The sequence below is a fragment of the Coloeus monedula genome (assembly GCF_965178545.1).
Source record: "Coloeus monedula genome assembly, chromosome: 7".
Lineage (NCBI taxonomy): Eukaryota > Metazoa > Chordata > Aves > Passeriformes > Corvidae > Coloeus > Coloeus monedula.
The window spans coordinates 27370954-27392699 of record NC_138787.1 but is presented as its reverse complement, the minus strand read 5'-3'; the positions used below and the strand labels follow the sequence as shown (position 1 = coordinate 27392699).

At 39.7% G+C, this 21746-nt stretch overlaps 1 protein-coding gene across 1 annotated transcript in view; it reads left to right on the top strand.

Annotated features, from left to right (window-relative positions):
* The window catches only part of CNTNAP5 (contactin associated protein family member 5), a gene marked incomplete at both ends in the record, with an annotated part of 273921 nt that overhangs the window by 586 nt on the left and 251589 nt on the right, over positions 1–21746 (top strand). The window lies entirely within an intron of this gene.

Genomic DNA, 21746 nt, shown 5'->3' with positions numbered 1-21746 from the left:
CACGGGCGCGGCTGGGTCCCGGGGCGTGGTGCTCGCCGTCCCTGCTGCCCCAGCATATCCCGGCTGGGAAATCGCCATTCACTCTTTTTTTTTTCCCCGGGAGATCCGCTCGTAAGTTCGCCACGTATCTCCGCCGGCCCTGCGGGGTCGGTCCACGCAGGCAGGAGCATCCCCGGCCGCCGGGCTTTGCGGTGCTCCGGCGGGCGGGCGGCGGCGGCGGCGGCTCTACGGGCGCGCCTGGGCGAGCCCGGTGCAGCCGGGTACCGGCGGTGCTGGCGGACCCTGGAGCCCAGCGCAGGAGGCGATGCTCCGTGGCTGCCCCCGGGGCTGGCAGCGGGGCTCCCGGCGCGGCCTCCCCGCGGCCCGTCGGGCGGAGCGGCGCGGGGCGGCGGGGGCGCCGCGGCCGCCAGAGGGCGCTGTTGCGCCGCCGGCGGCGCTGCCCCGGCCGAGCCCCGCGGTCAGTGCTGTCCGTCCGTCCGTCCGTCCGCCCCCTCCCAACAGCGCCGCCCGCCCCGGCCTCTCGCCTCTTTTTTCTCTTCTCCTATATATGCATTTCCCCCCTCTATCTTCTGTAATTTTCAGTCAATTAAATCACGGTTAATATGTTTTAATAACGTTCGCGAATACTAAATGGCAGGCGATTTAAGGCTGAGGCTTGCCATTACGGATGCGGCCGTAAAGTTAATTCCTAACACTTAAAAAGAAACTCCGCGTTAATGAGTTTTAGTATTTCACGGGTGACAGTTTAATTTCACAGTGCCAATAAACATTTCCATTGAATAGGCGCTGCTTCCTAAATATTTAGGAGTCAATCTTAAAGCATGATGATCAATGGTTTTATTATACTGTACAGATTTTACTTATTCATTGAGCAATGAATTAGCATGGAATCAGCTGTAACTGCTTTCCCAGGAGCTGAGTGAGGGAGCCTGTGAATCTGTAATAGCTGCAAGTTCCCTAGAAACCTCGTTAGATTCGCATGTGAAGATCTATGTGTGCTCACACGGACCTCAATAATTGCACCCAGTATGAAAATTCATCACCTTCTTAAATAAATCATCTCCTTATGTTGGAGCTCAGGGAGGCTGTGCGCTCTTCCTCACTTTTGGGCCAAGAAAGCTTATACGCAGGCTAAAATATTGAAGCAGTATCCAGAAATATATTCAAGTAGCTGTATGAAAGTACTATTGCTTTGAAGGGTTATTGAGCTTCCAGGTACCCAGTAAGCTTTCCAAAAGAAATAACTGAATTCCATATATGAGGAGCTTCAGTGCAGGTGACTGTCAGAAGCTTCTATTTGAAAGCCCAAGTGCAAATGGGAATGGATTGGTTCTGCACCTTCCTTGATTTGAATACTTTGGCGAAAGGACTTGCATTCAGATGCCAGAACTGGGTATGTTCACAATTACTTCAACAGGTCTTCTGACAGATTTTGTGAACAAGAACAAAACTGGGGACAGTATTTACAGTTGAAAAGGACTGTGCTTGGGGGGGGAGGAGAATGCAGGTCATTTAATTTTTTTCCTAATATCTGCTATGTCTTTAATCTAACTTGTTTTTTCTCCTTGCTTCTAAATTATAAAACTCTTAAAATAAATTATTCTTTTCTCATTATTTAATTTAGTGTTAAATAAAAGTCCTGAGTAAGTAACAATCTTCTCTGCCACTGAGATATTTGATTCTAATTTTCTCTTTGGTAATAGTTTTTAATTAAAGAAAGAATTGGTGAAGAAACTGCTTTGAAACACAGCTACAGGCTAGGGGTCAGTAGACATCATTAGAAAGATCAGAATTGCCAAATGCTAATAAAACATAAGAAATTTCTCCCACTTTGCGTTTTGCAATATTTTATTAAATTAGGTAAATAGAGTGGCAATAGGATTTCTCCCCAGGATACTAATTACTAGAAAATGAATAAATAGCCATGTACGTAACACTGGAAATGTGTTGCATATGATATCTGGGAGAACTGAAACTTCAACGTTTATCAGATAGACAAGGAGACGCAAAGCCTTGCCTGCTATATAACAAATTAGCTGCCCTTTAGCAGCATATTCTGTGATCTGAAAACACTAGTAGCTTTGAGTCTAGACTTGTTGTTGAGCCTCTTTTTTTCCTCCTCTCTTTTACATTTTAAAGATGGAAGGAGGGAGCAGTAGTAAAAAAATGAAAGGAGACATGAACTCATGTTTTTCTTAAGCACTTTGCTAAATCAGTTCAGGGCTAGTCTGCAGCTGCAGAAAATAATTGCAGGAGCCATTAGTGATCTTACACAACACTAAACCGGGTGGATCTTAAAAATGCCCCCTATTGCTATTTTACACCTTATGAACCTTATGCCTCCCCCCTCCCCTCCCCCCCACTTGTATCTGTCTTGACTGACTTTTCACACATGGCCAGAAAGATGTAGCAGATTAAAACACCTCCTGGTCAAGTGGCACCTTCTAACTTCCATTGTGAAAGTTATTCTCAAATTATTACATGTTTCTCTTCCAGAACGCAGCCACCTCTGCCACCCACAGAATCACTAACATTTATTATCCCTCTTCATCAGCGCTTATTAGCTGATCAGGGGACTTTCAAACCTTTCACTTAAACCCAGTCATAAGTGTCAGTCAAAGCTGCAGAAATTCAATGAGTAGTAGAATGAGATCTTCTACAAAAGTTCTTGCAGACATATATGGCAAATGTATGGGCTGTTACTCTGCAATAGGTTTCCATGTGGCCTTACAGGACACATCTGTCTCTAATAATTCTGTTCAGTTAAAAATAGGCAATGTGTGTCTGGTTTTTTATTTATTTTGGAAAAAAAATACTGAACAAAACATGTATTTTATTTTTTTGGACAAGGAAATTTTATATATGTAATTTGTATATTTATTTTAGGCAACCAGTGTTCACTCTGATTTTAGCCTTCCTTCCTCTGCAGTGATGATAATTGCACAGGAGTCAGACAAGTGTATGTGAAAACTTACAGGAGAAAAATCTGACTCTGGATATTTGAGGCCATCAAGATCAGGAGGATGTATTTGGGATTTGTGTAACAGCACAAATGAGACCTGTTGAGTCAACTGTGGCAAAGGCAAGAGGTCTCTTAAACAGTGAGCCTTCTATCCGTGTGGTCAGAAATGCTAAGTTTTGAAAAGCTCTGCTGAAATAGGTAGAATATTGATCGTAGGTTTGTGGATCATGTGCTTGCAGGCTGAGTAAGGAGGATCTCTGGCTTTTCCTCTGGCTCCAGTACTTAAATATTCTTAACAAGAGAATAATATTCAGTGCTTTCCTCCTCTTCGTTTCATACGGGGGAGGGGGAAAACACAAATGTTAGCTTTTTCATGCCTTCAGATGTATCACTGGAGAAATGGTACAAAACAATGAGATTTCCTGAGAGAAAAGCTGTGAATGACCCACAGCTGATCGCTGCCTCCCTTGCATATCTGTCACTATCTAGCTTTCAATCCCTTTGACTCAATCAGCACTCCTTGGCTGTGAATCAGTCTCAAGATGGTCTTTCCATGGACTACAGTGATCTTTGGATTCGGCATCCACCAGGCAGATGGCATTACCAGCCACAGGAATCCATCCAGGGTTATTATCTCAGCATCCAATGCATTATCTGCTTGGACATTTTCCTTTTCTTTTTTTTTTTTTAATTTTTTTTTCCCCTCTTAATGTCATGCAAATGTAGCAGATTTTTCCTTATAAATTAACAGCAAGAATGAATTGTTTTCAAATGTGCCTGGTACACTTGAACAAAGTGTAGACTTCAGGTGGAAAATATGGTGACTCTGGGTAGAACAACATACTTGTGAAGCTCCCCCTGCACGTGGCATGTACAGGCTTCTGTCATCACTCCAGTCCGTGCAGGACTGGTGAAGTTTTTTTAAGCACTGTAATCGTTCTTTTACCAATGGGAAACTGAGAGTGTATATAAACAAGAAATAAATGTACAATCAATGTGAGAATCTGAGTATCTAAAATAAAGCCTTAGGGGTCAACTGAGTTGATCCCATATGGCATGGTTGTGTCCCATTCTCTGTTGTTGATTCATATTCATATTTGCTATATGTAGTAGTTTCTAAATCCATACACTACTCCTCATTTTCTCTTCCCCTCCTTCTCCTTTCTCTGCTGCTATTTGAAGCAAGTGGAGTTTGGATATGTGAATACTGAAATGAATAAGAATCTGAAGGCAGTGGGAGTGTGAGGTAGCATTTACTTATTTTTAGCCCCCAAAATGGATTTTCTATAGATGTGGCACCTTCAGCTCTATTGGCAAACTTGAATTACAGTCTCACCTATCCCTTCCTCTGAAAGAGACACGAGAATGGGAGAAACAAAGGACTGAAGGTGTATCTGCCAGCTCACACGTGTCAGGCTTTCTGTCTGTATAACTCCTCTCCTGTTGCCTGCCAGCTTCCAGAATTCTACCTAGTGTTCCAGGGCTCTCTATACAGGGCACCAGGTAACCTGCTGTGCCTTTTTTTTTTTTTTTTTTTTTTTTTTTTTGTAATGAAGAACTCTGCTGTGTTTTTCCACCCTCAGGATTAGGGGAATGATATTCTGGTCCTGTAGCATCCACTTTTTCAGTCTGCTGTGGCCTTACTGATGCAAGCATCATCTCTGTAGGATGTGGTTCTTGCAGGACTCATCTCTTCTGGGTCTATGCAAAAGAGAAAAGAACTGGTAGATCTGCGCGAACATTTTCCTTCTGCTGTCAGTAAAGCCTTTAAGAGACATGAATTGCTTTCTTTCTGCTTTTAACTAAGCTTCCTCTACTCAAACCAAGAGAAAGGGGAAGAGAATATGATCATGGTATAATAAAGGTTTAGAATCACAGGCAATTCTTGGAGACTTTGAAGGCATCACTTGCTAAGGCAGGAAGCATCAGCAGATATATTGTCATGTCTGTAGAGTTAGGGAAAAAGAAGTGGGGGGGTGGTCTTTTTTTGTTTGTACTCTGTGCTGGGCTAGTATAATTGATAATTTCCTTGTATTAATGTTGTCACTGATTTTTTTTTTTTTTTTTTAATTGCCTTATGCAGGTTGTCTTGGGCTAGAAATGCCATTTGTTCACTAGAGGAGTGTAACTGATGTTTTAAATGATGAGAACAATTCAACATAGAATTTAGAGGGGATAAAAAAAGATGCTAAAACATAGATTTATTTATCTTCTAATTATCTGCTCTGTAAAGCAGTTAAAAAAAATAGGTAGTTCATGTGTTTATGGTGATCTAATTGGCCTTCTACACAGATATATTTAGATACATGAAGAAAATATTTAATATTTTAGCTGGTATTTTCTCCAAAAATGAAGGAAAGTAGCTTAGTAAAAGAGAGAGCATGAAGCCATTTGTAAATGTCATGAAGGATCTTGCTCAATCTGTATTCCAGGGGAGGAATCCCATTTTTCTGGCTGTGTTTTTCCTTTGCATGATACTAACTCTTTCTATGCATTCTTACAAACATATGCTGGAACTTGGATAACTTGGTCCATCTCCTACAGAACTCTGTGCTCAGAGATTATCAGTGCAGGTTCAGAGTAAAGCAGTGGAAGTCTGCATCACCCTGCCTATCTACAATACTGAATGGGCATTAGAGTCCATTCAATTACTATGTTGTATTTTGTAGCCTGTGAATTAAAAGCCTGCAGAGTTGATATTTTTTTTTCTTAATTCACAGTTGTAGTACTTCAACTGAAAATAAGGTACTAAGCTCAAAGTGGTAATGACAGGTTTTATTTTGCCCAGTGCTTCTCTGTTATAGTCAGGACCTCACCAGTCTCCAACCTTGCATTCTCTAGTGCAGCCCCAGAGATCTCGACCTGTATAGTCCTTGAATAACCCAATTACCACAAGTGTGGTGCAGCCAGGACTGCAGGATGTGATCAGTTCATGGACATCTATAATAATTTTTCTTCTATGGCAGAAGTTGTCTGTGGAAATAATTTTGGAAGAGAGATGCTTGTTCTACTCTTTTTCAGATATTGTATATGAATTTGGAGACTTTTTCCTGGTTGAGAAGAAGGCTTTAGTGTTAGAAAGAAATGTCAAGAAATGAATCACATCACAAAGGCAGAGCTAGGCCCTTAGTCTCTTCTGTATCAGTGGCAGCCCACTCTTTTTCCTCATTTTGCACATGCCAGATCAGAGGGGAGTCAGGCTTGGAATCAGACCCCTGTGTGCTGGTGTGTTGCAAGTAGGAGGCAGTTTTTAATGAACGAGAAGATTTTTCCCTCAGTTTGAGTCTGATTGAAACAGACTCTGGATAACAGGAGCTCAACAATCCTGTAATGAATGGAGATTATCTGAGTAACTAAATTTAAAGTAGCATCCAGCATCGCTGTGATTCACGATCTGGAGGTTGTTTCAGCTCCAGGATTGTGCTGGTGTGCTTGTATTGGGACAGGGAAGCCCAGATTCCTGACCATAAGACTGGCTTATCAGTGAGCTGGATGTAGGTCCTGGGGGTTTGCTGGGAAGAGTCTCTGTGACTCTCTCCTTCATAGTCAACATCAGACATGTTACACCAGTGATTAACTTATAAAATGCCACCACTGTTTCCATGCTGGACAATACAACTCCGAATTTGAGGTTAAGGGGTATTTTTAATGAGCATCACTGTTACATGAACTCGTAAGAGCAGTAACAAGAAAAAGCTAACTTTGTAATTGCTCAGTGAATACCATTCAAGACTATAAAAGGCTTTTAGTAGCTGGTGTTAATGTACTCTTTTCCAAACTGTTAATTGCCTGGGATCTGTGATATCTTTATGGCATAAAGAGCAGTGAGTTGCAGTGGGACACATGGCATTCTGTTCAGCTTGGTACTTGGAAATACTCAAAAGATATTCAGCAACAACCACAGCAGTGGAAGCTGCACAGAATAACTGGTATCATTGTGAGGAACGTTTCCCTTTTGACATTGGTAATTAGGGTTCAGCACAGAGCCCCAGCACGTGAAACAGAATGGTGTTCAATGCTAACCACCGTGGCACTGCAGCAGTTGGACTGGGAAGGAAACAAATGTGTTTTCCTTCTCTCCTTTATTGTGTGTATTGAGGAAGATTGAGTGTTGACCCTTAGGAATTCTGGGGCATAAATTTTTCTTCTAAAACTATTCAGTGCACTGTGTTGCCAATATAGTAGTAAATAATAGTAATAATTTTCAAATGGGTAGAATCCTCTCTTTGTTCCCAGCTGGACAATAAGGAGTTGATAAATGCTGTACTGCCTGGATAAGAATTGGCTTGTTCCATTTACTGCTCTAAATGGTGAAGCATTGTTCCTGGATGACAATGGTTCTTCACTGATGACAGCTCGTCAGCACTTCAGGAACAGAAACAAATGCCTTGTGATCTATGGCACCAGTGACACATCTGTAGTCATTCCCATAATAGTTCAGTGATGTCTTTATGTTTGGGCATCAATTGCCCCCACTTAAGATGTAGATACTGAGCTGTTGCTCTCCGTCATCCTCCTAGGTCGTAAAAGCAACCTGCTGAGCATTAATATATAATTTTCTTCCTTCCCTTCATGCAAATTTGTCGCTGGAGTAGGAGGGGAAATGGCACGTTCTAACTGGACAATATGTGTTGTGTCTATAAAATTATACATAAGGAATGGAGCAGGAGATGGAGTCCAGGGTGGCAGGTAAGGAGAGAAGGTCACAAAGAATGTTCTTCCAGTTTCCTATTACTAGTGGCAGCTTCCTAAGGCACTCAGTGAAGAGGTCTAAATTAATGGTCCAAGTGAGTCATCAGTGAACCCTTAGTGGGAGCACGTTCATTTGTAGTAATCAGGATTGATTTATGAATAGGACAAAAGGGACCAAATAAGCTATGAAAATGCATGTTGTAGATGTTTTTTCCCCTGATGAATAATTCATCCTCTTCTAGTATCCATGAAAACAAAAACACTGTGCATGTAAAAACCCATTAAAAAAGTTAATCCCACAAATGGCTGAACACGGAGAAAATCAGCTTTTGTTTTAAAAGGTAGATTTTCTCAAATCTTCTCTAATTTGATTTGCCAGTGGGGCATAATTTAAGTCAAACAAGTTAGCAGCATTATGTGCTATATAAAGGTCTAAATATTTAATAGATTTTGATAAACGCCTGCCCCCCAGGATAAAGAGCTAAGGAATGCTCATTTTCCACAGTGCAGAGGGTAAGCTAAACCCAATAGAAATGGCAAACACAGTGGAGAGGAAGCTTCTGTTCACAGGATATGGTACCTGGCCTTGGGAGAACTTGCAGTGCACCTACGTAATCCTATAAATAATCTGAAATCTAAATAATCCTGTAGGAATGACCTCAGTGAAAATGATGGAGGCTTTTTAGTGACTGTAAAGTCTCATGGTCTCTACATGCCTGTGAAAATGCCTACAGTGAGCCTCTCCTAGGCAGAGCACATGCTCTGGAACATGCAGGATGCTGTGTATTCAGATAATCCTGGTGGCCATCTGCCCATCTCCTGCTGGATGGACATGTCAGTGGGAAGGGGAGCATCAGTGCCCCTACAGGGACTGGTGCTCCAGAGGAGCTCAGGTGTTATGTGTAAAGCTACATAGGAAGCCTCTGAAAAAATAGAGTATGAACTTGGGTGTATTGGATTCTAGGTGGGCACTTTACCCCTAGGCTGCCTAACCCTTGGTGCACCTCCTATGTCAACACTAAACAGAGCATCACAAAGAAGGCAGAAGCTTTACACAGAAAGAACAGTGCCGCTGGATTGCTTCCTAACCGCCCCCAAAAGTTCAGAGGGGTTGGTTTGTGTTGTTTTATTATTTTTGAATTTTGTAGAAAAATAGTTTGCATTTTAATTTTAGAGGAAGAATCTTCTTCAGCAACCCTGAGGAAGATTAAACAGCTCTGGCATTTTTCACAGAGACTGTTTGTTTGGAAAAGAAAATGAAAATTTGATGAATTGCAATCAGATGTAGCTTGCAGCATTCAAATATTTATGGATTATCAAATTCCCTTTTCCCAACTCTGCTTCTTAAGTACAGAGCTCATCTTATATGTAATATTAATTCTCATTATTCTTAGACAGTTATTCACTGAATTCTTGTGCAGGCTCAGTTCATCTAGAATCTGGTCTAAATTTCATGAAAATGAAGGGAATGACTTGTGCTTGAATTTTAGATCATCTTTTCTTCAGAAGCCTGTTAATTCAGCATGCAAATCCTTGTTATTGTTCTTCTGCAAAGTTATTTTCCTTCAAATCTGCCTGTCAGTGTATGCAATACAAGTTGTGTTTGTACGTGTCAGCAGTGGGAAGAACTGTCCTTTTTCCTGGTGGTTGCTGTTCTTTTGAGCACATCATTTGAGAGTGAGTTGACCTGCTCTACTGTCATACTCTGTGCCACCCCTGTATCCGACTTACTGACAATACAACTAGTTAAAGTTGCCCATCCTTTTGCTCACTTCTTTGTGTTTTTTATCAACGGTTGTTCTGTTTTCTGAACCCTCCTGTTCTGTTGAGTTGAATACACTCCACTGTAATACATAGGATTACACTGTGGTAACAGCATTTTACAATCATTACAGAAAACAGTTTAGGTGTTCAGAAAAGCTGGTAGTCCAAGGGTATTTCTTCCAGGCAATTACGAGCTCACATTGCTGGTGCTGCTGGGTCCACAGATGAGAAATTTTTCCTAGAAAACACATAGCTAGCTTTTTGTTAGTAACATTAGGTACATGTGCTTGCTAAATTACTAACATTAAGCATTTTAACTATAAAATAAGATTTTTTTTTTTTTTTTTTTGCAAATTATAAACTATTTTCCTTTTGAAACCTCCACTTGGTAGCATATCCTATTTCCTGGGGCCTCCTCCAGTGAGACAGTACATGAGTCAAAGCAGTCTCTTTACTGCTTCATTAGGAGTTGGGATTACAAACTCCTTTACACACCCACATTCATAACCAACTGTTTGCAAAAGCCCAGATTGTTTTCCAGACAAGCAGTGGAGATGTACTTTTCATCTGTGCTTTTGCTTAGGAGCTGTGGATGGTCAGACAAGGCCAACCGGTATGAAGGAAGTTGCCTCCTTCAGACCTCAGCAGAAGAGATAGAGAAAAGACCTGCTCGCCAAACACAAGTCATTTTCCACTTTAGCTTGTGTAAGGAGGTGGTGTCAGCTGCCATGACTCATCCCATTTCTCTGCAAATATGTGTTACTTCACTTGCCGTGACAGCCTTGATCCAAACATCACCAGTTGTGCCATTGGGTCCGGGCATTAATGGCTTCTGTGAATTAAATAAGGAAGTCCTGATTTGAAAACCTTTCTCTGATAGCAAGCAGACAGTGAGTCAGAACTATAAGAGAACAGATTTTCCTCCTACCCTCTCCATCTTCCACCCATCCTAACCTTAGCAGCATCTGATTTATTGAGCCTGGGCTTTTTTTCAATTTCATCTAATTAGCACAGGCAGTGGGGTCAGTATTCTAACACCTGACAGACTTTACCAGGGTACACCACAATTACAAGTGCAATTATCTGTTTTTCTGCTGCACTGGAAAATGTAGCATGTGAAAATTAACATAAACCCCTAACTGTTAGGATGAAAGTGTGGGTGTTAGCGAAGAGGCACCTTCTTCAAATATGAAAGGTCTGGGTTTGATGCTTGACTTTTTGAAAGCTTTCCCAGGCATCATTAGGTGATGTGCTTAATTGTTTTGAGCTTGAGTTTACCTGTTCTATCTCATTAGGGCTAAATGTCCATGTGTATACAGACTTTCACCTGCCAACAGGAGTTGGAGGAAGTGGTTCCTATGCTAGGCAATAACTTAATATAAACAATAATGCTTCTTTTAAAACTACCAACTGCATCCATGAATAATGGACCCTCCAAACTGTTGTGATTGTGCTGGCCTTCTCTAGTGAGGTCAGTATGCAGCAACTTTTACAGGGTCTTTGTGTAAATCTGCAATTATGAAGTCTTCAGTGTGAGAGCTATGGGCTGGTTGGCTGACAACCAGGAAAACAAAACATCTTTTTTGAGCAGTGTGTCCTTCCAGTCATTTCTACCTGGCATGTGGGTAGAACTAACTTTCATCTCCCTGCAAGAGTGTCTAAGTTTGCACCAAGTTGCTTGCCTGGGTACTAAACTAAAATTGTGTGATGAAAATGATGCATTCATACTAAATTAAAGAATAATATTGATTAAATATAACTATAAAGTACAGTCCTAAGATAGTCAGAAGGCCTGCACAAGAGAAGGGCTATCCCTTTTATTTCTTACATTAAGGGAAAATATAATCTTAGCTTAGAGGAAATTCAGAGAAAATCTATAAAGTCATGTTCAAGCTAAGCTTTGTAAATTTGAAGACAGACATTTATTTCAGTGTTCAGGCAGGGAGAAAAACAGTTCACAGCTGGAAGTGCCTGTTCTTCTCTTCCACAAGATGCACAGAGAAGGGTAATTGATTTAGACTCCTTCAGGACAGGAATGGGTTTTCTGTGTTAGTAAGTGTGAAGCACAAGGTCTTTATCCTAGTGGGGGGATCTCTTTATGCCAGTGATAACAGCAAAGGATCTGCTCTGAAGGCTCCATATGAATGCAAATGTATTTTCTGCTTCTTTGGCAAATTTGTATGTCACTGACTGGTGACAGTCTCTAATAGCTAGTTTGATGAGAACATCCAGGCCTTTGTAATCTGGGACTAGCAAACGAAACGTTCAACTCTCAAGGAATGAGAATTTTTTTGGAATAGTCCTGAACTAAGAAATGGGAAACTCACTAAGCTGGTATTGAAGGTAAGAGTTTAGTAGTTCTTAGATATCCACAATCCATGTACCTGTATTATCTTCAACTAGGAAATAACGGTGATGGAAAAGCCCTCCTCCTTTCTGTGCCTGTAACCTACTTTTGAGGTTGTTTCATGAACATAGGAAAGAAGGCAGGAGTCATTCGTGATACTCCAAAGCATTGTGTTAATAATTAAGTCCATATATTTCATTGAGGCTATTCCTGCATGAAGCACAGTACCAAGGAGTCTGAGGCTACTACCAGTGTGTTTGAAGCCAAATGCAGCCATGGGATTATCCCACTCCATGATACTTTTGTCAGAATGATTAAAAACTGCTTCCTGTAGTATTCTTACATGTACTAGCAAGTAAATCTTATGCTTGTACTTAGTGTGTTATGAATAAATATTGCCTCACTTCATTCACTGAAGTGACCAAGAAGATCAGAACAAAGTGAAGCAGTCCTCAGTTACACAGATGAACCAGGCTTAGAGTGAATCTGCCTACATTGTCAGAAATCTCCCTTTTTTTTTTTTTTTTTTTTTTTTGTTGATATATGTTAAGCTTCCCTGGGGGAAGGAAAAGTTTAATTAAAAAGAGATTCTATGAGAATTCAGAATAAGAAGTCATGTCTATTTTTTCTCTGCCAGAGCCATGGAAAAGTGGTGGTTTCTGACGGAACATGTTGAGGTGCAAATAGGAAAGAAATAGGACCACCTCCTTCATGAGTTTGGACTTTCCCTTCTGCACTAAGTACTGCTTTCAACATTCCCCCTCCTGATAGCAAGAGACTCAGCAATGGCTGCATTTCCCCAGCTTTGTTCCTTATTGTTTTTTTCTGGGTAAAGCAGTTGTCAAAGACCCCAGATCTGGCAATATCAAGCTACTTGGGCATTGTGATATCATTTCAGATAAATTAAAAGCTGAGTCTCTCAAATATTGAAATTCTGGTAGAATCAAGTGTGTGAAATCAGCAGGGTAATAGAAAAGACCTTTCTGAAAACAGACAAGCACTGGTATTTTTCAGGTCAGTAAAGGATTTGTATCAGATGGACGTCTTCTAGAAATGGCTGAATAGTTTTTTAAGGTTATTGGTCAGTTTTGATGGAAGAATAAGTGAAAAAGCACTTAAAGAGCTATTTCTAAGAATCTTTGGGGAAATTATCTTCCTTTTTCAGGTCACATTTTCTGTGTCTGATGCTTTGTTTATTTAACATTTAAATACCTGCCTTTGTAGTTTGAAAAGTAAATGGCTACAGAATTTCATTAGGACTATTGAGGTTGTGTTTTACAATATAAACATGTTTCAGTTCAGTCCAGAGGATTTAATTCTTAGCATAACATTTAGAAAAGCAATAACACAGTTAAGCAATGATGAACTGAACTGAGTGCTGTGTGCTCACTGAAGTTAAACGTTCCAGTAAACAGGATGAGAAGCCAAAATGGTTTGAATGGAAGAAAAGGATTTATAATTCCTAATAGACTCTGAATATTGAAAAGTATGTAGAGCTGATGAATGTAAGTTCTCTCTCTTCCCCTTCATTTAAAGGAATTTAACTTATTTTTATTTATTTCCTTGTATCATCTAAATGCTAGTTCCTCCATCTTGAAATCAAATAATGAATGCTCAGTCCTGACAATGAGATATCAAATTCTCAAAAGATTCCTGAATTCTGGTGACTTATTTATTTAGTTCACAATTTCCTATTGTAAATGGAACACTGGAAATTTGATTTTGAATAATACTTCCAGATCATTCTACTGACTTCTGTCTGTGCATTTACCTGTATATGACATTTTAACAAAAAAGCTGTAGGTGTGTGCACTATCAGCTATTCATACAAAGCAGGATAATATCTTAGATGTTGCCGCTTTTATAGGAATCCATTCTGTTGCAATTACTAAAATAAAACAAAAAATGAGGTGGTAGATTGAAAGAGTTCCCTGATTAAATGCATCTGTTACAATTTTTACATTATTGCCTTTGTTGTACTCTTTTTTTCTTTTGAGAAGAGAATAATTTTCTAAGATTGAGTAGCTTCAATATCCTGGTTAATTAGACATTTACAATTTTTTTGAAGATGAGTCATTAGGAATTTGACTTGTATGCAGTCCTTTCCAAGATTTACTCTAATTTGTGACTTGCTGTCATTTCTCATTTAATGATGGTTACTGAGGTCGTGATGCTCTGCATTACCAAGAAAAAGACATTGCAATGAGCTAAAGGAATCTCTATGATTAAACTTTCCCTGTTTCGCTGTACAATTCGTGCACTGAAGTTTTTCTGTGGTGTCAGGGTGGACTCTTTGTACTGATTATGTCTGATTTTAAGAATACCAAAGAAGTTGCCTAGAAAGGGACATCATTAGTTACCCTTACACCTTCTGAGCACTCCACTTAAGAGCCTGCTGCTGTTTGTGATAAGAAGAAAGAGTACATCCAGAAGGACCTTTATGCAGGCTGTGCTCTGATTTCTGTCTCTGCCATTTAGTCAGTTCTCTCACTAGCTTTCAACTTGTCTTCAGTCACGCTGCAAGTGCTTGACCTCTTTTTTTTTTTTTCCCCCTTTTTCTTTTCCTCTTGCTTATTCCGCTCAGCCTTCTGATTCAATGACTAATCTGTGTCTCAAAGTCAAAAAAACCAGAGGGTGAGCTGCTTTTTCTCCCATGATCTCTCTAATTCTCACCGCTTTTAAGTTCAGGATCACTGTCCTCCCTGTCCTTCCGCCTTACCACTGTAGACTCCTCTGGCTTTCTGCAGTCCAGCCTGTGTCCAGATGTTGTTACTTCTTCCTCAAGATTAAATACATTTCTCTACTCTCTGTGTTACACTGATAGATGCAATCCTACCTCTCTTCTATTAGAGGTGGTAAATAATTCGGGAAGTATTGTTTTATGGTGAAAGTGTACATAAAGTAGAAAGAAAAGGAAAACTGAGGGTCTTTTAATATAATAATAATAAAACTGAAAAACACTAGCAATACTCCTGATCTCAGGAAAATCACCTTCCAAGCAAAGAGACACAACCCCTGCTAGAAGCAGGAAAACATGTAATTTTATCTGAAACTGCAGATGGGATTTGCGAATGTTCAGGCTGAACGGGCAGCTCAGAGACAGCAGAGTCTGCTTTATCTGCTCCAGCCTAGCACCTCGTCTCTTTATTGCTTATTTGGCACTGCAAAGTCCTTTCTTCCAAGCCATGAGGTCCAAACTTTCGTGGAACCTGGCATGCAAAATTCATTCCCGTTTCCTTTTAATGCTGTTATATTTGCACTCAAGTATAAGTGTGTTTAGTTATATAAACATTCAAAGGTAATTGTCTATGAATATATACAAATATGTACCTAAAAGTAAATAAATAAACAAATGCATATAGGTTATATAGCAGTTTTCAAATGTTCATGCTCAAAAATTATCAAAAGCCTGTGCACAGCTGTATAGAATAATAAAATGTGCTTCTCTGGAGATGGGTGAGTTTCTTCACATCTTACCTGCTGCCTCTATATGAAGCAGAGCCCCAGCATTTTTGTAGGATACATTTAGCACCTCATCTGAAAAATAAATCAGATACTAAATTTTGAATTCATGGGATTAGAATGGTTTAAAAGGTTTTGCAGTTTAAGGCATAAATATCTAGACATATATCAAGTCTAGATAAGTCTACAGACTTGTCCTCTCTAAAAACTATATGGTTTTTTAATGCAGAAATAAGGGTTGTAAATTACTGCAGCTAGTTAGCCAGCTGGACAACATCATTAAGAAGAAAGCTTTCTTGTGTGGGCTTGAACAAACTACCGACTTTATGCCCCACAATCTGCTGGATCTTCCTGCATACCCTACAGAAGTAGGGTGAATGGGTTGGTAGTGCTTTAATTTTATTGTTCTCTCCTCAAAAATGCTGAGTCAGTTAAGCTGCAGAATACTTGTAAGGGGATGTTTTCACATATTAAAGACACTCCATTTATTTGATTGGTATTTTTATTGTTCAGTTTATCTTTCAGTGATCTGAACCAAATCCTATCTTATTTTGCACACAGTTTTTATTATTTCAATTTATGTTCTGTTTTAGAGTGGAGTGGGAGGAGAATGGAGTGACCACAACTAACCACTGAAGTTTAAAATTTTCACAAGATAGGAGGACGTGCTTTTTGGTTCTCTGATGTAGCTATCTTGTTTTATAAGATATGCTAGTTTTCTTGGTTTTAAGGTGAAATTGGTTCAAGATAAAATATTTGATGTATTTTATCATATTTATAAGGGCAAATATAAGAATAATATTTCTGTTAATGAAGCATAGTTACAAATAGGAAATTGCCTAGAATATAATTAAAGTTAACTATTAAGTAAAATAAACAGATAGAAAGTTTGAACTATCTTGTTCAAAAATCCACGTAACTTTACTCTTGCATGATGGAAAGCAGTTACTACAGCAGAATAGTGAAAATGCAATATGAAATAAGCAGATTTCCAGGAATATTCATAAGCACGCATCTGCCTACACCAACACATTGATCCACTCTACATCAAGGAACAAGCAGGTGCCCTGAAACAGCCCCGTGGATGCCCTGATCCAGGGCCCTTCCATGTGCTGTATCCACAGGTGTATTGGTTGTAAATATCCCATGGCTTGCTTTGCTCATTCTTGTTGGCAAACATGGGGATTAAGTGCAGTGATCCACAACTAACCTTGGCTGTCTCTCATGCTTGCTTTTCTGGCTTTGTACAGTGTCTTATTTTTGATCCCTAATCTTATTAACTTGCGTTCTCCACAGGGAGCTGCAGCAAACTCCTTTCTGCCAATAAGACAAACCCACTTGTGCTATTTTGATTTTGGTTGTAGCATCTGTCTCCAGTGGTTTGTGTACATATGTGTCATCCAGAAAAACACTGGTGCAGGGTGAACTGGGAAATACTTCTCAATTGGTACTGCCTTAAATCTTTTCGTATCACAGTCGTCTTTTAAACATGCCTTTTTGCAGCATTTCTAATATAGCTTTGGTCTTACTTTCCATCCCATACCATGTGCTTGGCAGATTGACCATGTCAGGGATGACATACAAGATATTTGTCTGTGATGGCAGCTTTTTTTGTTTTATTTTTAAACTGCTGGGAAGGAGAAGGCAGCATTGTGGCAGGATTTACAAAACTTTGCTCTGATAAGTCAGTCAGTCCTCACAGAATAACTCAACTCTGCCTTCTGAATTAGAGAAAACAATCAATATTGAACATGTAATATTTTTTCCCTGTACAATATTTAACTTCTGTTTTCAGTATAAAACTCAAACTAAGACTTCAGTGTCTCTTTGAGACTTGAGGGATGGGATCTAGGAAATGTTCAAGTGTGTAAAGATTTAGAAATGAGAGGTATTACTCCATGGGTTCTAGTTTGAGTCCATGAGTGTAGCTGGAGCTACCCAGAGAACGATGGGTCTCAAAGCACTGTTTATCTTGGTAGAACACTGAGGAGAAGGGTGCAGTTTTCAGTGAAGGTTAAATTTTGTTTAAAAATGAAGTGTGGATTTTTTGTAACTCTATGTTGAGAATTCTCAGAGGTTATCTGAGACATGAAGAAGGAAGAGTTTTAAATCGCCTTTTACCATTTCATAGGGACTTGGACTCCAAAAGCCATTAACAGAGGGAAAGTATGCAGAGAAGAAACTGCAGAGCAGTAATGATTTATGCTGTGCACAGAATCTCACTGGAGAAATGGGCTAAGAATGTTTCAAAGTGTTTCTATATGCAGAGGCTCGACAGTTGGAATGAAAAGTTTTGCTACTCAGAAATGAGTTTGATTTGTTAATAAAAAGGAGGCTTCTCATTCAGTTTTATTATTAGTCAAAGAGACAAACCGTTCTACCCCCTTTATTTCCCTGCTTTTTCTCCCTTCCCCTGTTTCATTTCTTACCTTTGTAATTTTTTCAGAGCTGGAGTAGTTTAGAAAGAAAATGAGTCCCTCCATTTGGACGGAGAGAAAGAAAGAAGCAGGAAGGAAAGACTTGATAGTTGTTTTTCTCTCCAAAACCTGTTTCCATTTTTCTAACATAAAAATGAAATTTCAATGCAAATGGAAAAGTATGATTCAAAAACTTGGGGACATTTATCAGACATTTTTCTTGCTCTTTTCTTTAACAGTTCTTTTATTGTCTCGGTAATGCACCCCGCTAGGGATCTCTGCCATTTAGCCTGCAGTGGGCTCAACCCCCTTTTATCAGATAGTGGATTCAATCTTGTATCACCAAAGTGGCTGGAGACTTGTCAGCATAATTTTAACAGGCTGACTTGATCAGGTGATGCTATAAAGATTCCTATTGCTGCTCTACATTATCTTTCATGTCTTGCAATTTGTGCTATTCATACAAATTGCTCCCAATGATGGTATTCAAAGCCAAATTTAAACATACTACTAAACCATGGGAACATAGCACATAACAAGCCACAGTGAAATCCAAGAAGTATTGGATCTTATTATCGTCTCTGGCTCAGAAATACCTAATGAATGGTAAATGCAGTTCACTTCAGCTAATGTTGAATAATTAGCTCAGAAACAATGATGAAAGAGAGCTGGTCTGATGAAAGGGTGGTAGCGCAGTAAGTGAGGAGTAAATGTGGGAGTTATTAAAGGCACGTCTCCTAAAACTCTGAAGCAACAATTTAGGCTTACAGCAAAGGAACAGCATAGGCAAAAGAAATATGTAGCCAGAGAAAAACAAGCCACTGGATAGAGGATGTTTATTTGGACTGCTGCATGGTGAACTGAGGCAATTTCCCTTTACAGACTGGAAAAAAAGACTCAAGTGTGAGCCATAGGTCAATCTCATATTTTACCTCACAAATTTTATTTAAATCAAAAGGGAGAAGGAGACCTGTCAGTCAGATTAATGAAGAGTTATCACACCTGCCTTGGGAGGGAGAGTAGAATCATCATTAATTGTAGGCTAAGTGGGTCTCAAGGTAGCACATAAACCCTCTATTTAGCACCATTTCTGTGCATCATTTGGCATGGAAGAGAGTGAGTTCCTGCTCAGGCATTCCACCTCTGCTTCCAGCCCAGTTCATGCACAGCTCCAGTTGTGCCCTTTTTCTAAGTGGTATGGGCAATACCCTCCATATTTTTCATCTTCAGTGCCCAGCCCTCTCCCACTGGGAAGCTTCCTATTCTGTCCCACAGAGCCTCTCACTCTCCTCCCAACACCAAAAAGCAGAGACATTCCCAAGTGGGGAATCCTCCCAAAATTTTGGATTTAAAAGCTGAAGCACAGCTTGTTCCATCATACAGAACACCTCCCTCAGGGCAGGGATTGGTCTCTCACTGCTTGTACAGTGGGTTGGAAAAGCTGGGGGGAAAGGGTATGAAGCTTCCCCACCTGATGGCAAGGAAAAAATTGTATTTTGTGCATATATGCACAATGAGATGTCTTCCTTTATGCATCCAAATGAACTGGAACCAGTACACCCGATGACACTTTGTTCTCTGAATACCGGTTACAGTTTCTCCCCATTTCTTACTTCTTTCTTTCTCTTTGCCACAATGGGGGAAGAGGAAGCTTTTGAATCAGTGGAAAGTTTTGATAATTTAATTTGGGGTGAGATGCAACACCTGTTTTTTAAAAATAATTTGTTGTTTCTTAGGCATGCCTAAACAGTAATTGGTCAAAATGAATATTTTCGTGAAAGGCCTTTTAGCAGCAAAGAATGTTTGCTGTGTTTCTTTCCTTCCTTATGTCCTTATGCAGTGTCCTTATGAGAAAAATTCTTTATGTAAAACCACATTTTCTGTATGGTCTGATTAATGCTGCTTCAACCTTGCTTTCCCTGAGAAATAAGCATTTCCATTTAGTCTGTTTGAGGCTTCAGTCTACCTTAAGTAACATGCTCTTGGCAAGGGTTAAATAGACACAGGCAGGGTAGCAGTCAGTTTGTCAGCCCCAACATGTTCCATAAGCAGTTTTGTTAGTTTTAAATTGAGAAAAGCACAGCTCTGTGCTAGTGATGCTTTCCTTCTCCTTCTTTCACTGCAGTCCTTTGTGTGTCTTGTAAGTGGATGAACTGCAAGCAAAAATGCTGTCCACCTAAAATATAATTTGCTCTGCATGGTGCTGAACGAATAATTTATTGAGCTGAGTATAGCATGTCTGAGCACTTGATCAGATATCCTTGACTGCTTGGATGGGTGATGGAAAAAAGTTCATTCAGCTTTTGCTGTAGTGTAAACCGAAAAGTAGTGAATCTGTTAGATCTTCTATCTGCACAGTCTCTCATGTAAGCCAAGACACAGAGAAAATGACAATGTTTGGTAAAGAACTTACTCAATCAGTCTTCTGATAACTTTATTTTAAGCCTTTTTTTTGTCTCTGATGTACTTAATGCTGCTTGCTGCACATGGGATTGCAGGTAGTTACTGAATATTTTTTAAATGTTTCATGGAAACTTCTGACATTCTTTGATGTGTTATATTTATCAGTGCAATGACAGCGCTTGTGTTAGCGATGCGATGTATTCTAAAATGCACAGCACACAAAAATTATTGATCCTTTCAAGAAGCCCAAATGATTTTTAGCTTCGCCTCAGGCTCCATTAGCAATGTGGAAAATTGAAAAGGGCTCTCAAGAAAAAACTAGCATAAGATTGAAACTGCAACTGAAGAGCTGTCAAGTGGAGAAGTGCTTATGAATGATAATGAGTATGATCTAAAGATGACATTATCCTTTAGGAGTTTGGTTAAATCTTCCCTCCTGTCACATGACTTGCAAAGATCCCTTAGAGCAAACAAAAAACCAAAGTAAGAGCAATTTTAGGAAATGTATTGAGGGGTGGTGCACATGAAACACAAAGGAATTATAGACTGATGGGCGCCAGGGACAGGGTTTGAGGAGCTACAAAGGAAAGCTCCAAACTGGCTGGCCCAGGGGTCCAGGGTACCTTCAGAAGGAATTCTCTTACGTGCCTACAAAAAGATTCCTGTATTTTTTTCCCCTTACACTTTATGTATTTTGGACCTTGTCTCCAAAACATCACAAGACTTTTCATGCTACACATTTCCATATATTTATATCCATTTAATTCTAATTCACATTTTTGATGTCATTGTCTGGCACTGTTTGTGCAGTGAACTCTGGGTTGCACCATTGGGGCTGAAAGGAAACCTATTCCTTTCTGAAGGTTTCTCAAACACCTTTCACAGGGCAGCATATTAAGAGATATGTTAGCATTCACTGACAATAATATGATGGAAAATAATCTTCCTGTGAACTGCATGACTGAAATAAAGGGCCACAATTGATCCACAGGCCACTGCTTCCAGGAACTTGCCATAAATACCAGTCAGCAGTATTTCAGGTGAAGAGAATTAGTTTTTTCTTTCAGACTGCAGATATTTTTTCCATTTATTCAATACTTTGTCGTATAACTTTTACTTCGGAAAGAAAAAATAAATCCAGCACAACCCTAAACTCTGGCAAAAGATTTAGGGTACAGATTTTCATTTACCTTGATACTTAGAAGGAATGCTCTCAAATTGACAAAACAAGCAGATTTTTTTTAATTGCTCCCATGTTAATGGAACAGATGAGAAAGGCAATGAACAGCAGGTTCAAAAGCATTTCTAGGATCAGAAGAATGATTCCATCAGAGCTGTACTTTGGTCCTGCCTAATATCACTTTCCTGGATATCTTCCAGGTTATATCTGCTAAGGTTTGCTGCCAAGGAAAGTATATGGTTTTACTGTTGTCAGCACTGTGCAGACAGTGTGCATTCAGAAACATACCTTGGTTTTTCTCAGCTTCCATGCATTTCAGAGTATAAATACATGAGAAAATTGCCAGCAGTGGGCTATGTGAAGCAAGAGGGGTCTAGCCTTTTCCAGATTCCAAATCACTATGTGAGCAGCCATTTAGAGAAATCTTAACTTGAAAGTTATCATGCAAGCCACTGAGGAAAAATAAATGCAGAAAAAGGGGCAGCCTTTACAGCCATGTCTGAATGCATTTCAAGTGCT